The following is an 18135-nucleotide window of genomic DNA, read 5'->3' on the forward strand; positions in this document are numbered from 1 at the left end:
TGTGTCCACGGAAAGAGCACACTGGTTAGCACTGTCCTCCTGCTGAGTTGCACCCATGCTGTCATTCCAGGACCCTCAAAGGGAGTGTCTGTCCTGCAGAGCTCTCATTTCTTTAATAAAACATCTATAATTTTCCTTTAGGTAATATTTGAAGCTTAGAGGAAGGTTGAGGTCAGCTCCTATTTTTTTTCTGAACTAATATTAACCTAGCCATAATTAAGGAACTGGAAAAGAACAACTGCACATGGCCCAGCATTCGCCTGGTCATTATTCAAAGGGCAAGGCTAGTGTGGAAATGATGCTGAGGCCATCAACTAAGTTGAACACACTGGGAGATGCCTGCTCCACACTGACTCTGACTCTCCTGTACAACCTGAAAGACACTGGAAAGAAACGTGCACGGGAACGTTCACCTGAACTGTCTACTTCCAGGCTTGGCTTTATGGTTGGCCATAATTTAAAATGTATTTTATATCTATTAACTTATTTTCTATAAATGTGTTTATTCACAAAACATTTTTTTCGGTGCTTGCTCTATCTCAGGTGTTGTAATGAACTGTGGCAATGAAAAGAAATTCAGAATTCCCCCCAATCAGTGGGGAGACAGGCTGACTCTAGTAGTAGCAATTAGTAGCAGAGTGAAGGAGGGATTTGAAAGTGTGTGTACACAAATGAGCAACCTGAAAGGCTTGGGCCGGACCACCAGACACAGAATCGGTTGTAAACATGTGTCCTTTGTCATCAAGAACTGGCACAAGCTTTTCTAAAATGGTGGAGCAATAACCACAAAATTCCATGGAATCTATTAAGAACCCATCCTATTCCATCAGTATGTTCTCCAACGTTTACTTGTTTTATTTTATTTATTTATTTTCAGACAGAGTCTGGCTCTGTTGCCTAGGCTGGAGTGCAGTGGCACAATCTCAGCTCACTGCAGCCTCCACTTCCCGGGTTCAAGTGTTTCTTCTGCCCCAGCTTCCGTAGTAGCTGGGATTACAGGCCAATTTTTGTATTTTAGTAGAGACAGGGTTTCACCATGTTAGCCAGGCTGCTGGTCTCGAACTCCTGATCTCAGGTGATCTGCTTGCCTTGGCCTCCCAAAGTGCTGGGATTACAGGTGTGAGCCACTGTGCCCAGCCCCGGCATTTATTTATTTTTTTAAAATGTCCCCAAAGGAGAGAGAATATAGGATGTTGGGTATCCTCTATGTGAAACCCTGTGATGAAGCATTATACGAAGTCAGGAATTAATTGTCATTCCAATCCTTTGCCCCGATTTGTACGTTTATTGTTTTAAAATCAGATTTTCATAAGCATGAGCATGCTATATATCTAGATCTACATCTATCCGTATCTATAGCTGTTGCAAGCCTATAGGTTACTATTCATTTAGTTAGGCAAAAGGTTCTGTGAATCAAAAGCTAAGACAATAAAAGTAGAAGATTGTGACAGAGTTCCTAGGGGCTTTGCAACTAGATCTGTTTGGCTTGAATCCAACTTATGCTTTTTAGCCTGTTTCCTCATCTGTAAACAAACAAACAACAACAACAAAAACCAAGTTATTAACTACTTTCTAGGATTGTTGTGAAAATTAAAAGTAAGTTTATTCACAGAAAGCATTTAGCAACGTACCTGGCCTTTAGTAAATGATTACTACATACATGGTAACTTATTTTATTGTAGCAGGTTTTAAATGAGATAATGTAAGCAGAACATCTAAAGGAGAGATCTGTCGGGGGATCAGCAGAGAATAGGAACCTTTGCTTTCACCCAATTACATGTGATTGCAATGTGGGGTTTTATCTCTCCATTTTTTTCCCCTGAATTAGGCAGTCTTCCTCATTATCTTGTGCTTGATGACATCATTCTCAAGGAAACACTAGTTTTTGAATCTCTTAGATAGATAAGTAGAAAATAACTTCCAGATTGACTTAACTCCAATACTCTCCAGCATGGGTACTCTTTCTGGCTGAGGGTCCCCAGTGGAGACGGTGGGGGATCCACTTCCCACATTCTGCTCAGGTGAGGCGAGGAAGCCACATAGCTGGGCTTTTCTGTCCTCAGGAAGGAGAGGGGTCACATGCCGCTCACCACTGTGTCACCTCCACGGTGGCCGGGGTGGAGCTGAGCTGCTGGTGCTGACTCTGGGGATATCCTAGACAGGATGCTTCATTCTGACGTAGTGCCAAGTGCTTCACAGGACCTCACACTCCTTCTAGACCAGATCTAGAGCTTCGCCATGCAATGGTCACTAGCCGCAGATGGCAATTTACAGCCAAATTAATTCATATCAAATAATACTGACACTTGAGTTCCTCAGTCACACTGGCCACGTCTTAAGTGCTCAGTAGCTGATGTGATGAGTGGCTCCCTATTGGAGAGCACAGACGCGGAGCCTTCGGTCATCACAGAGCATGGTCTCTGGATGCTTACTCCATTTTCAGTTTGGGACAGTTTTTGCTTAAGATCAGCATAATACAAGATGTCCAACATTATGTTCAACTTCTGTTTATGCCACACAGCACATCAAATCACCTTTCTTTCTTTAAAAGCTGACAATTTCACTTTGGGTCAGATGGTATTTTTGAATTCCCTTTTTCATTTTCTTCACTGAGCATCTGTGAAATAACCCAAGTGGCACAGGCATTTGGAAACTTAGAGCAAAATGGAGATAAAAGGAATCTGTCTGAAAGAGTCACAGAAATCCAGAGCTAAAGCCCTCGGCACAGTGACAAAGTCTGCAGGAGGCAGCCAAGAGAGCCTGGAGTAAACTCTCACCAAAGACAGGAGCCTTCCATGTACACTGCGATCGGCACCAGCAAAGGAAGTCTTGGGTGAACGTGATGAATATGCAAGTCTAGAAGAATGCCGTGCCTTCAGCGAGAAAAGAGGAAAATCCTTTCATCAGCTAAGAGACACCTCAGAACAGACTTCAGCAGAGCTTCCCACACTCTGCATTGGAATTCTCTCTAGCTTTATTTTCTTAGAGAGATATTTAAAAGACAGTGCCCATATTCAGGAAATACAGTATTACATAATTAACCAAGATCCTTCCTCTTGTTAAAGAAAAACAGAAATCTTTGCAGTTCACCTGAGAAATGAAAAAAATGAGGAAAGAAACAATCCTTGGTGAAAGAAAATGGAAATACCTTAAATCTAGGATTCAATGAATATTATTTGGTTGTACATTATATTGTACTCTGTATCCCTGGAATCCTTAGTAAATATGATTTTGAGATGTAAGCTCTTTTTTTCTTTTTGTCAAAAAACTTATCTTAGAAGTGACTTATAATTTCTTCAAAATAGTTGTACATGGAGGTATTTTAGTTTTTGAAATTGCAGAGTCGTGGAAAACTGAAAACCATTTTCCTATAATTGCAAGCAACTTAAATTTTGAGACACATCAGATAATATATACATTATATATAATACATATATAACATATATAATGTGCTTATGCGTGTGTGTGTGTGTGTGTGTGTATGTATGTATCAGACTTGGAGAAAAAGAACATTAAAAGCAGACCAGGTGAACGAATTTGAAATGGCACATGGAACTGGAAGAGAGAAAAGGTTGTGATCGCCACTGAAATAAGTTCATATATATATATATATACACACACACACACAAATATATATATATATATATTCCATAATAGTCCAGTAAGCGTTTGATAAACATGTGTTGAGTAGATGAACTGTTTGCTGGGCCCTAGTGGAATGTAACTAGAATGAGAAGTAAGCTCGGAAATTCCATGTAGAGTCCCTATGCCATAGGGTCTTGGTACATAGGAGAATCTGATAGAGTTGGCTGACCTATAAATCAGTGATGCTCAAATTCTGGTATAGATAGAATTGTAAAGGCACACAGCCCAGCTCCAACATCAATCAACCAGAATCTCTGGGCAACTGCCTGTCTGTGACAGTTTTCCAGATGACTCTGATGCACTATGAAATTTTAGGACTCATTGCTATTGTTGAATCAGGTGACTAATTTCAGGGATCTAAAAAGACCTTGTGATCCATCATCTTTTCCTTCGTCTGCCCACAATCCCCCAGCATTGGCCAACAGGGCAAACTCCCATCTGAGTACCTTGGAATTTAATCAGTGTGGGGCAGAGAACCTAAAACGGATAGGCTGTCCGGGGACAGTGATAGGACAACTGAGGGGAGAGAAAGGAGACAGGTGCAGGTGTTTCCTGATGCACTTGCTCAGTACAAGCACTGAACCTGAGATCTAGGTAGGTTTGTATGGATCTATAGAGATCCCCTAGGCTGGGTTGCTATGGGAGCAGGTCTTTAACTGGAGGAGTTCTGAGAACGTTTTACCCTTTCTGGAGCCATGAGGAAATTCTGGAGGGCAGACACGTTCTGTCTCTAGCTTAGCTCTCACTCCTTAAGGTGAGTCGACCACCGCTGAGGTGCCCCCTTGGGTGGCCTGTGAGACTCCTGCAGCAGCTTTGCACGACTTCTGGGGTCCACAGTCCAGGACAGATGTGAGATTTTGGCTTCAACATATTCAGGGAGGCTGGGTCGTCCTATCACAGTGAAGAAAGAAGAGTTATTTAGTTAGTTTTACCTAGCAGTTTACATAAATCAATTTGCAGTAGAGTTGGAGAAAAAGAACATTAGAAGCAGACCAGGTGAACGAGTTTGAAACGGCACACGGAACTGGAAGGGAGAAAAGCTTGCGATCACTGCTCAAACAAGTTCTTCATTCCATCCAAGAAATGAGGCGTGGGGTGTGGAACCCATTGCGGCTAATCGTAAACAGGTGCATCTTAAACACAGGATGCCAACCTGCTCCAACATGCTGGGCGCCGGGCTTAGCTGCAGCTAATTACCCGTGCGCTCTGACCGGGCGGCCCACAGCGACTCTGCAGGCTCAGCTGGGCCAGCGCAAGACGCGCGGGCTCGACACGCGTGTTTAGACCTGCGAGGCGATCGGGGGTGCGCCTGGGACTGAGCTGGGCGAGTCTTCATTTCCCTCAACTCCCAAAGCCCTGCTTGACACCCAGAGATACTTCATCAGTATATGAAAGTATTCCACTTCGCCTAGAGAGCTATGGGAAATGTTTTTAGCGATTTTTAGGTCCCAGAATTATGATGCGAGGCAATCCTAAGGGTATCATTTTGTCAGCTGGTCCTCGGGTTACCTCCGGGGATGATTTTTGCAGGATGACGGATGTGAACGAGCGTGTTGCCTCTTGTTCTAGTCTTCAGCCTGCGTTCTCACCTGCTGTATTTTCTGACAACATCTTCCCCTTTTGTAGGATCTATAAGTCTACCTGGGTGAAATTCCTGCAACTTATACTCAATTCTCAGAAATGATAAATTTCCTAACCCTGTGAACTGACTGCTAAAGGAGGGTAAGAAATGTTTTCCCAAGCTGAGTCAGAGGTGAGGACCCTGAAGCTGAGGAAATACAGCGTCTGGGTCCTTTTGCTGAAAGTGAGGCTTTCCCAAGGCTCCTAACTTTGTGTGTATAACAGTATATTTTGATTTTCAAAAAATGTGCAATCTCTAAAACTATGCAAGCTGAGGGTCCTTCAGAATCCTTGTCTGCTGCTGGGTTGATCACTAGGGTACAACCTCTTCTCAAGAGAGTCAAGACTTCAGTGTGAGAGTCTCACTGACAGTAAAATAGATACTTGAAAAGAGGGGCAATACATAAATAACATGCTCAGCACGATCTTTAAAAGATAATTACTATTTTAATACACTTTTTTATTTTAGAAGAGTAGTTTAAATTTATAGAAAACTTGCAAAGAGAGCACAGATGATGCCTGCATCCCCTGCACCCAGCTTCCTCTATTGCTCACATCTGTCACAATGGATAATCCAACACCTATGTATTTCTCACTGAAAATTGATACTTGGTTAAGATCTCCTTAGTTTCACGTCTCTTTTCTATCCCAGCATCCCATCTGGGACCCCACATTGCATTCACTTGCCTTGCCTTTGAGGCTACTCTTCACTCACCGTTTCTCAGACTTCCCTTGTTAGATGACATTGGCAGTTTTGAGGACTGTTTTTCTCATGATTAGACTGGTGTTATGGATCTTGGGGGCAGACAGCTTGGAGGTAAAGCACCATTCTCATCACATCATATCAAGGGCACATATTCTCAACATGACATCACTTCTGATGTTAACCTTGATCACCTGGCTGAGGAAGTGTTTGCCAGGTTTCTCCCCTGCAAACTTACTTCCCCCAGCCTTTCCATGCTGTACTCTTTGGAGGGAAGTCCCTCTGTGCAGCCACACTTAACAGGTGGGGAGTTATGCCCACCTGTGTAAGGAGTCGGTATATACATAAATTACTTAGAATTCTTCTGCATTAGAGATCTATCTATTATTTTCCATGTATTTATTTAGTCAATCCTTGATTTGTATCATTGGGGAATCATGGATATTTGCTTTACATTTGGGGGTATTTATTCTGTTGCTCAAATTGCTCTGATGTTTGCCATTGGGAGCTCTTTCTGTTAGTGCTGGTATTCCCCTGTCATAGTCCATCACTGTGGGTTTATTGTTGTTGTTGTTTGTACTTCCTGACTTTCTGGCAAAACAAGGTGTTCCTGGCTCATACTGTGTATTTCTTACCTCATACCTAGAATCAGCCATCTCTCCAAAGAACTCTGGTTTCTTTTATTGGAGAACAGCATTTAAAACCAAGGTCTGGTTGCTAGGTGTGCATGGTGCTAGTGGGATGTCATTGCTTCTAAACTCTCTCAGTTACAGAGTAAGGAAATATGGGTGTATATGCTAACATATTTAAACACCTATGTAGAAATATTTCTATATGAAACAACCTGCATCTATATTAAGCTAAATATGAGTTCATATTGATGTCTCCAACTCTCACCATTACCATGTAGAACATAGTGCCTTCCCCTTTGCTTGTCTACAGCCTCTTGACCCCACAGTTTGGAACCTACTCCTAACATCTGCCATCCATTTACTTAATTGTCCAGTGTACATGCACAGCAGTATCAGAATCGTTAACCCTTGCTCACGTGGGAGGCAGCCTTAACAGCTAGAGTATAGACTACAGACGGTTTCTTCTACCTTTAGTCTTATAGTCCCCATTCATTTCTAAAGTAACTTAGGCAAGCACCAGTTTTTCCTCCACCCGTTTCACTGATGAACCTCAATGAAGTTGCTTTGTAGATGTATCAAGTAGTTAGATTCTTTTGTCACCCTGTCATGATTCTATATTTCATCCTGGGAGCCCCGGATCTCCTAAATATGTTTTTAAAGAATTGCGGCTGGGCGTGGTAGCTTATGCCTGTAATCCCAGCACTTTGGGAGGCCGAGGTGGGCAGATCACGAGATCAAGAGATAGAGATGATCCTGGGTAGCATGATGAAACCCCATCTCTACTAAAAGTATAAAAAATTAGCCAAGCATGGTGGCAGGCACCTGTTATCCCAGCTACTCGGGAGGTTGAGGCTGGAGAGTCACTTTAACCCGGTAGGCGGAGGTTGCAGTGAGACTCTAGCCTGGGCAAAAAGAGCGAAACTCCGTCTAAAAAAAAAATGTGCTCTAAAGTTCTATGATTTTGAAAAATGAGTAGAGCCATTGAGCCATCACTTACGGTATCACACAGAATACTCTTTCCACCTAAAAATATTCCTGTACTTTACCTTCCAACACCCACCTCAATCTTCTGCAAACCACCTGAAATCACTAATTTGTTTTTCCAATCTATACGGTTGCCTTTTCCACAATGTCAGGTTTATTAGTCCTTTTTCATGCTGCTGATAAAACATACAGCAGACCATATATTTTTTTTTAAAGAAAAAGAGGTTTAACGGACTCACAGTTCCATGTAACTGGAGAGGCCTCACAATCATGGTGGAAGGCAAAAGGCACATCTTACATGGCAACAGACATGGGAGAAAAATGAAAGCCAAGCAAAAGAGGTTTCCCCTTATATAACCATCAGATCTCGTGAGACTTATTCACTACCACAAGGACAGTGTGGGGAAAACTGCTTCCATGATTCAATTATCTCCCACTGTGTCCCTCCCACAACATGTGGGACTTATGGGAGCTACAATTCAGGATGAGATTTGGGTGGGAACACAGTCAAACTATATCATCAGGTAAATGGAATCATGAAGCATTTTCAGACTGGCTTTTTTCACTCAGTGATATGCACTTAAGTTTCACTCGTGTTGTTTGTTGTGGGGATTGATATTCACTTCTTTTCATCAGTGAATAGTATTCCATTGTGTGTGTGTACTACAGTTTATCCATTCACCTGCTAAAGAACATCTTAGTTGCTTCCAATTTTTGGCAATTATGGATAAAGCTTCTAAAACATGTGTGTGCACATTTTTGGAAGGCGAACAGAAGGATAATTGCTGGATTGTATAATAAGACTGTTTAATTTACAAGAAACGGCCAAACTGTCTTTTACAGTGGCTGTATCATTTGCATTCCCACCAGTAATTAATTGAAGTTTTTGTTGCTCCACATCCTCACCAAAAATTGGTATTGTTAGTCTTTTTTGGGTTTAGAACATTTTATTATGTGTGTGGTGATTGTTGTTTTAATTTGCATTTCCCAAGTGAAGGATGATGTGGAATAGCTTTTTGATGTTTATTTGTCATCTGAATATCTTCTTTGGTGAAATGTTTCGTTCTTTTGCCCATTTTAAAAACTGGAGTTTTCATTTACTTATTGATGAGTTTTAAGTGTTCTTTGTATACTTTGGATACAAGTCCTTTATCAAATATGTATTTTGAAAATATTTTCTCCCAGTCTGTGGCTTAACTTGTTATTCTCTTAACAGTGCTTTTCACAAGGGAAAGGCCTTAAATGCTAATGAGGTCCAGCTTATTAGTTTTTGTTTCATATAATGTGAAACTCTGTTACTAAGTCCACAAATAATTAGGACTATAATGTTCTCTTGATGAACTGACTACCTTAAAAACTTCCTTTTATCATTTCTTGTAGTGTAAACCTGCTGGCGATGAATTATTTCAGCTTTTGTAGGTCTTAAAACACCTTTATTTCACCTTCATCTTTGAAAGTTTTAATTTTTTTCCTTTTCTGGATGTAGGATTCTATATTAACAGTTTTTTGTTTCAGTATTTTAAAGATGTCATTCCACTGTCTTCTTGCTTGCATTGCTTCTAGCGAGAAGCCTGCTATCATACTTATCTTTGCTCCTTTATAAAATGTTTCTCTTTTTTCTCTGGCTGCTTTAAAGAATTTTCTCTTTATCAGTGATTTTGAGCCATTTGATGATAATATGTCTTGCTCTAGTTTCTTCATTTTTTGCCTTGAGTTTTGTTGTGCTTCTTGAATCTGCATGTAAATTTATAGTTTTCATTAAATCTGGATTTTTTTCCAGATATTTCTTCAAATACTTTTTCTATTCTATCACCTTCTCTTAGAACTCCACTTACTTACAGAGGAACCTTTTGAAGTTGTCCCACAGCTCAATGATGCTCTGTTCACTATTTTAAAACTCTTTTCCCTCAGTTTTGTTTTGAATAATTTTTATTTCTGTTTTCAAGTTTATTAATATTTTCTTAAACAATGTCTATCCTGGCATTAATCCCATCAAGTACATTTTTATCTCAGACATTGCAGTTTTCATTTCTAGAAATTTAATTTGGATCTTTTAAAATATCTTCCATATCTCCGCTTAACTTTTTGAACATATGGAATACAGTTATTTTAACTGTTTTAGTGTCCTTGGTAGTTAATTTTAACATATATGTCAGTTGTTGGTTTTGATTTATTGATTTGCTCATCCTTTTAGATTTTTCCTGCTTCTTTGTGTGACTGACAATTTTTAATTAGATGCCAGACGTTGTGAATTTTGTCTTGTTGGATACTGGATATTTTAAACTCCTCTAATATTCTGAGCTTTGTTCTTCAATGGAGTTGAATTACTTGGAAACAGTTTGATTCCATTGGGTATTGCTTTTAAGTTTTAGGTGGGGCCAGATAGTGCTCAATTTAGGGATAATTGTTTCCGACTATGGAATTAATAACCTTTTGAGTACTTGGTCCAATTCCTGGTGAGTTGTGATTTTTTCCACTCTGGCTGGTGGGGACAGACGCCATTCCCAGCCCATTTGGGAGTAGGGTACTCTTACCTCCGTTTCTTTCAGATGGCATTTTGCCCAGCCATGCTGCACTTATCAGTCCTCAATTAAACACATGAGCGAGACCATCTGTGGATTTCTTTAGTTCCCTCTCCTCTCCACCTCTGCCAATGCTAGCCTTCTTGGTCTATGCAAAATCTCAGCGTCCTCTTCTCAACTCAGGTGTCTACTGGCTCTCTGCCTGGGTTTCCCCTTAGCATGTCATGGCCAGAACTCTCTCCAGTCAGTCAGCTGGGCAGTATCAGGGCTCCCCTGGTTTGTTCCTTGTCCCTCAGGGGCTAACTTTCTTTGTTGTCTGATGTCAGTGTCTTAGAATTTTTCTTTTACATGTTTTGTGTGGATTTTTGCTGTTTCAGCCAGGAGGGTAAATCAGCCTGTTGTTCCCTCTTGGTTGGAAGCAGAAGTCCTGGGCAATGTTCTATTTGCTTTGCCTGCATTATTTTACTTAATCCTTATGACGATTTTATAAGATAAGAATTATTGTTATCCTCAGTTTTTAACACTGATGAAAACTGATGTCCAGATAGGCTAAGTAGTTTTCCCTTGGACCCACAGCTAATAAGGAGAGGAATCAGTATTTGCTCTCTGTGACATATAATTCTGGAGCTTGCACGATTTGTGACCATTTTAGAGATGGTTCTAGATTAACTTCCATAAGAACATTTTGTAATTGCTTTCATCATTGTTTAAAAAATGGCCTAATGCTGTTACCAAAGTTTGGGAAAGTAAATAATCTTGGTTTCTGAAATTTCCACTGCTATGCTAAAAATGATATTTCATTGATGTAATTGATAATGCTTTAAAGAAAGGCTTTGGAATATTCAGGCAGTTGGCACTTTCTAACAGGCACTTATGCGCAGTTTGACTTTTAAAATTTTTAAGTTCTAAACAGAGGTTTTAGTCAGAGTATTATATTTAGATGAATGTGGAAAGAAATTATCTGGTAACTCAGGTTAAAAAACAACCTCTTACATCACGGGTTTAGAGGTCCACATTCAGAGGGGATAAAAACAAAAAAGTACTTTCTTTTCTGTGCTAGATAGAGTGATTTTAAGTGAAATCTGAACAAGGAGAGGAGTGACCCCTAGGAAGAATGCTCCCAGCAGAGAGAACAGTCTGTGCAGAGGCCTGGAGCTGGAAGTAGCCAGGGAGGCTGGACCCTAGACCATCAGGACGGTTCTGGGATGTGAGGCTGAAGGTGCTGGGCTCTAGGGGGATGGTCAGGGCATGGCCTTTATTCTAATAGCAATGCCAGGCCAAGGAAGTCGAGGGGCATTTCATAATCTATGGCCTTTCAAGTTCAATGAAATATGGTATATTGAGTCATATAAGAAGTGCCTGCTGCTGTAATGACATCTCCTCATTTAATCCCAAGCATGATCCTAAAGGAGGTAATGGTGTCTCCATTTGGACATATGGAGTCAGCCTAAGAGAGGCTGAGGGATCCTAAGCTGGTGGACTTTAAGTGTGGATTTACATCCATCCACTTCCTTCCTGTTATTTCACGCTGCGTCCTATAACACCATCTTTATCTGACTCTAAGATTTTGGAAACTAAACCTCCCATGTACAAAATTTGAGTTTCCTGTTGTAATTTTAAAATATTGAGTTTTGAATCCCTAGCATCTAGACTGTGGTATCTAAATATCATTGCCGGCTGGGTGTGGTGGCTTATGCCTGTAATCTCAGTACTTTGGGAGGCTGAGGCGGGCAGATCACTTGAGGTCAGGAGTTTGTACTACAAATACAAAAATTAGCCAGGCATGGTGGTGTATGCCTGTAGTCCCAGCTACTTGGGAGACTGAGGCAGGAGAATACCTTGAACCCAGGAGGTGGAGGTTGCAGTGAGCAAACATGGCACCATTGCACTCCAGCCTGGGTGACAGAGCCTGGTAAATAAATATCATTGCCAGTGCCCCTTTGAGGATGGCTAATTGCAGGTCTGGGGCAGGAAATGCACAAGATAAGACCAGAACATCTTGCCATTCAAGAAATCAAGAATACTTGCAAAGCCTGCTGGGATTTTGTCAAAAGGACTGAGGAGACAACCTGAAGGGGTTGAAGATGGGATAATTTGAGGATCATTAAGGATAGTAGCTTTAATAGTTTGAGACTATCAGATATTGCTCAGGAATCATTCCCTGCTACCCTGGTCTGAGGTAGAAAGTCCTATCTGTTTGCTTAGTAAATGGAAATTGTTCCACAGTATTTCTTTCCATCTGCACTTCCAAATTAGCCCAAGGAACCCCTAAGACAGGGGATATATGTATCTTACCTACCAGTGGATCCTACATAGCCAGTTGAGACTGAAATGAAAGTCCTTAACCTCTCTAGCAGATTAACAGGCCCTCCTTTGGCTAAAAGACCCCCAATTGTAAGTTCCTGGCTGTATTAGTTCGTTTTCACAATGCTATAAAGAACTACCTGAGACTGGGTAATTAATGAATAAAAGAGGTTTAATTGACTCACAGTTCCACAGCTGTACAGGAAGCATGACTGGGAGGCCTCAGGAAACTTGCAATCATGGCAGAAGGATGATGGGGAAGCAAGCACATCTTCACACGGTGGCAGGAGAGAGAGAGAGCAAAGGGGGAAGTGCCACACACTTAAAACCATCAGCTCTTGTGAGAAATCACTACTACCAGGAGGACAGCAAGGGGGAAATCCGCCCCGATGATCCAATCATCTCCCACCAGGTCCCTCCCGCAACATGGGGAATTACAGTTCCATATGACATTTGGGTGGGGACACAGAGCCAAACTATATCACTGGCCATGGTGGGATGGGAGTCTGGTCACATCCCATTTGCTTCCAGCCCCCTTGCCCTTACTAATTACGACTAGATTTTCTCAAAAGCCAGCTTGAGGGAATGAAAGGCTCAAAGACCCCTTGTCTTAGATCAGTTGGCTGTCCAGAGCCATGCGTGGGTCTTCTTCATGAATATTCATAAACTTTTCTCATATCCTGTTAAATATGTACACCCTGCTGTTCCATTTAGCATATTTACCTGTCTCTTCTTCTTTCTCCCTGAAGCGAGGTTCTCTAGTTTAGCCTGAGACTTTGCTTCCTGCCTGCAGGTTGTAACTGCCTTAGAAATAAAGGTCTCCTTTTAAATTTACCAACTTTGTGACTCTTTTCACTCAATAAATGTTAGTTGGATAATAAGTAAGCTAATAGAATAAAAGCATCATGTATTGAAATGGTTATAGTAAAAGGAAAGGGTTAATGGGCTCTTACTCTTTTTAAGGAAAGGTGACCCTTGGATAGTTAAGGGAGGAACAGTCCCTTCTCTCTAGGAAAATTCACATATGCACATGCAACACAAACACAAATTTTCCTATACAATTACAAGAGATTCAGAGATTCACAGTAATCTGTCTATATTATGGATCCACTAACCTCCGTTTTCAGAAACCATGATTTAGTGTATGGCAGTTACTTTCTTACCAGGTTCACACGTGTTTTTTTTAAAATTGAAGAATGAGAAGGAATGTGTGAAGTGAAATTACTTCCAATATGATTAGAAGCCACACCATAAGATCTTGTACTTTATCTCATGTAGTGCATAACATTTTGATGAATGGCTAAAAACCTGGAGTCTAGCTGGGTAACCAAAAATCCCAGTTATCTAATGTCTTTATTTTTTATAATACAATTTACTGAAATTAAGCCTAAATTTAAAATTTGAATGATTGTCCAGAAAGTTTCAACAAGTACAGTCTCAGGGAGATTTTTTTTAAGCTACAGAATACTCACATCTCACATATACTTGTAGCCAACTTTTCAATGCACACTTAGGGAAAGTGGTGTGGCATGATCCAACAAGCAAATCCATACTCATTCAGTCAAAATACACCCCATTCCCATTCTTCCCCCAACATCTTGCTCAGCTTTTTTCCTCCTTCCTTTGCATCCCATGGCCCATTGCTTAATTTTGATCTTGAAATCTTAGCCATGTCTGACAGCTGAGTCTTTCCATATGCAGAATTGAAAGCACATCTCATGGCCAGGTTTGTACTCACAGAACATTATCTACATAGAAGTTGCTGTTAATTGCTGTAGATATGACATCAGAGAGAATGTATGTTATTCACAGCCTGAAGACGCAACGTAAGATTATTTGAAGCCCCTGGCCCTTTGGATGTCTACAATACTCCACAGCTGAGGGCCTTTGAGTTTACATTTCATTTACATCAAAGGCACATCAGAAAACATAATAATGTTCTGTGGAGAAGATAGTTGTCTTTTGATTAGTGCACGTGTAATGTGTCCTGAAACCCCTGAGCTTCTGTCCTTGACCAATATAAAGAAAATTTAAGATTTCAATGTGGGTTTACACAAGAAAAAATCTACTAGAACATTATAGAACATAATTGAAAATTATATTAGAACATTGTAAACTGCCCCCCGCAATAAAGCCAGTAAATACTATGTAGTGAACCTTACTCTAGGTGACAGAAGTGCTGTTTCCATAACTCTGAGGTGTTGTAACAACAGACCTTTTTCTATTAACTATTCAGTTCACTTTGATTTGTTTCTCTGCTATGGCGTCAACTTATAAATATTGCCAGGAGGATACACACTCAAGACTCAGTGTGCGGAGGGATAGAACTTTGAAGTGAAATCTACAAGGATGATGAATTTCAGTCACTTTGGTTTCGTGGGGAAAAGAGTATTAAATCAGTAAAGCACACAGTCAGTTTCTAAGGGTTTTATTATTAGGGATAAGGCTGAAAGTCTGTATCAAATGTCTAGGCAAGAAGACGTTTGTTTAAATGACTGTTTTCTTGTTCTCTTGCCTAACAACGGGTGAGATTCTGGGAAGGGTTTGAGCTGGTAGATGCATCTTTGATTAAGCTGAGGATATCCACAAGTTGGTGATAAACCCCTTGGCCCATGTTAGCTTTTGGTTTGCAGATCTTATTGGTGCATCAAACGTACAGCAACTCAGTTAGCTTTCATCTCTTGAATTGTGTTCTCTGACACCCAGCAAGACAGTTTTCAGCCAAAAGGCAATCAGTAGTTTTTCGAACAATAACAACAACAAAGGCAAAAGAAGAATGTTCCATTGTTTCACTAACTGCTATAAATCAGGAACATTCAGTGTCCCGAGCAGGATACACAAAAAATACACAATGGTGCCCAGCCTGGCTCCCTGCAGGATGGTCTCCCAGCACTGCAATGTGGAAGATGGCCCCGGGCAACCCAGTGACCTCACACTCACTTAGATTTTTTTGGAACAGAATGTTTCATTTGCAAATGTGAAAATGATGTTGAAGTTATTTAGGGTCTGAAGGGAGTTTGGAGTTTTGAAAAATGGAAAGGAAATGATCACAAATAGCAGATAAAAAGCTGAAGGGTTTTTGTTGACTCCTTGTTCTGCTCCCAGCTGGGGGAGTTGACGGAACAACAGACTCCTCTCAACGTCCGATTCAGACTTGATAAGCAGGCAGTGTAAGGCTGGGGCAGCCTGAGCACGAGGCCGCCTCCTCATTCTTGCGTCGCTGAAGTCGAGATTCGCGTCTCTTCTGATGCAGCCTTAACAAACTCACAATTGTGTTTCCCAGAGTTTTTTCCTAAACAGTAGCCATATACACAGGTGGATGAGGCGCTGTCAGCCCCATCCTGGGTTTCCTACTTACGTTGGGGTGACGCTAAAATGACAGTGCTGTTTCCTGGCTCGCTGTTGGTTTGGGTTTGAAACCGTCCCCTCGTTTCCATCGTGGGCACTTCTCACCGGTGTCCAGAAGTCCCTTTTGGCAGGCGAGGAGGGTTTCCATCTTCCCTGTGCCTCTCGGATCTAACTGGGCTCGGGAGTTTATTTTCCTTCCTTTCCTCCCACCTCTCACTCCTTCACTGCAGGCTCTTAAAGACAAACTCTTAATGTGATTAATGGTGGCAGAGACTGGGAACATAAAGTGCAAGCACTGGAGTGTTTATTTGTTTAAGAGAGTTGTTTGGGGGCTGTTTCTTCATGCAGCTACATGGCCACTAGAAGAACCTTGGCTCTGTTGTGAGCTGGAAGGGTCCTTCTAAGAGTGCTGAAGAGAAGGAGAGGCAGGGAAGAGGCTCACTCTTCTGAGTAACTCCTTTCCATCTTTAGCATAATCATTTTTTTAAAGAGATGCGCAGGCTGGCATGTAGTGGTGCAATCATAGCTCACTACAGCCTTGAACTCCTGGTGTCAAGTAATTTTCCCACCTCAGCCTCCCGAGTACTTGGGATTAGAGCCATGGGCTACCACAACAACCTAGGATAATTCCTCTTTCAAACTTTACAGGGAGGGAGATGCATCTTTTGTGAAGTTTATCTCAACGTCAGCAAGTCTTGCAAAGGCTGGCATCTGACTGCTGGATTGAAGTGTGTCATTGGGTCCGTAGTGGGGGAAGAGGTCTCAATGAAGCTCAAAGTTAAGTGGAAATGTTTTCGGTATATGCTTATCAAATCACTAGCTGTGTTCAGAAAAAACTTCTAATCAAGTTTTGCATATGGGGCTCCTCATTCCCCAGATCTGCCCCTCAGCTGACTTGACGTAATTCCCCAGAGAGAGATTTCAGGAGAGCAGGTTTCTTTTTAGAAACAAAGTGAGGGCAGCAGTCTCTCCAAGCAGTGACTACACAAATGCCCCCCCTGCATCCCCACGTGTCTGTGCGTGCGCCTGTGCTCCTCGGCATGACTGAGGCCAGGTGTCAGGTGTCAGGTCTGAAGACTGCACAGCATAGGAGGCTGCCCAGGTGCATCAGTAGCTCCTTCTGGAGGCGAGGCCTTTGGGCTGGGGCAGGTAACGCACATTTCATGTGTGGCATGGGAAGGAGGAGAAGTTCGCAAGTGCGTCGGCTAGATTTCCACCAGCTCATTATTGGTTTAGCTCAGATATTAATAGAGTTTATGTAACATGTTTGAATTTGGTACCTAAACATTTGAAAGGAACAAGATTTCTTGAGTTCACCTGTCTGGTTTTCTTCATCTTGAGCTGCTGTGCTGTTGGACATCACTGGGCAGGCGTGGCCTGAAGGGTAGCCTGAAGGGTGAGCACCTGCTTGGAGCAGGTGGTCTTGCCTCACTCAGAAGGCTCCCTTGCTGGATGTCAGGATCCCTGTAAATGCAGCCTCTGCACTTCATGACTTCTCTGCCATGGATGGCAGCATTTTCAAGGGAAAGACACTAACGTGTTCTCCTTTATTTTAATGTTTTTTTCTTTCGTATTCAACATGATTATTACATTAGGTCAAGATTCTGCCCTTGCAAAGTGCTCCCTTCTGTTTTCCTTATTTGAAAAGGTTTTGAGATTGGAATAAAGTGATTCCTCATCGTGTTGCCTTTCTTGAGAAGAGGGACTATGGACTTTTTCAATTATTTATTTGCTTAGGCAACTTTAAATCTTTATTCTTTCTCCTATGTCTGCCGCAGTAAATGCTGATAAACTGCAGGAAGAAATAGAAAAGTTTTAACATTAAATTTCTGAGGATATTTCTTCCTACTCTTAAAAATCTAGGATTGTTATTCTTCATAGGTTGATTGCCAAATAGTTCTTTAAAATTATAGCATTTGCTTCCTGTTTTCAAGGGTTATCTGAAATCAACTATTCAAATATAGACTAGTTGCAAAACACAGAGCTTAAATTAGACTTTGTGGGGACTGTAGGGACAGCTCTGTCCCAGGGCAGGTGTGGAGGCTCCAGCATGCAAACACAGCTACCACATTTGTGGCAGGGCCTGACTCCCACAAACACCCCACCCCACATGCTACAGGCTGATGTGAGTGTCCACGGGCCCCTAACCCCCTCCTCAGCTTGGTGTCACTGGGGCTCTGAAATCCAGAGGTCAGACTCCACTCAGGAGGTCTTGGTGGTTTTCCTGGAAGGTGAGTGATTGCCTGAGTTCCTTTATATCTTTGTTGCCCCCAACTAGAAATAAAGAGAAGAAATTGATGTTCCTTCCACACTTTCTCGTGTGGATCATGTCTTCAAGGAAGGGATGATCTTTCCTTGTGACCAGACATATTTATAC

The 18135-nt window shown here is 41.6% G+C and overlaps 1 long non-coding RNA gene across 1 annotated transcript in view; it reads left to right on the forward strand.

Annotated features, from left to right (window-relative positions):
- Positions 1 to 2467: 2467 nt before the first annotated feature.
- The window catches only part of LOC103886780, a 46667-nt gene continuing 30999 nt past the window's right edge, over positions 2468 to 18135 (forward strand). The window contains exon 1 of the long non-coding RNA XR_650594.4: positions 2468 to 4399. This is a non-coding gene — a long non-coding RNA (uncharacterized LOC103886780). The remainder of the gene's footprint in view (positions 4400 to 18135) is intronic.

Source organism: Papio anubis, chromosome 8 (assembly GCF_008728515.1).
Source record: "Papio anubis isolate 15944 chromosome 8, Panubis1.0, whole genome shotgun sequence".
Taxonomy (NCBI): Eukaryota; Metazoa; Chordata; class Mammalia; order Primates; family Cercopithecidae; genus Papio; species Papio anubis.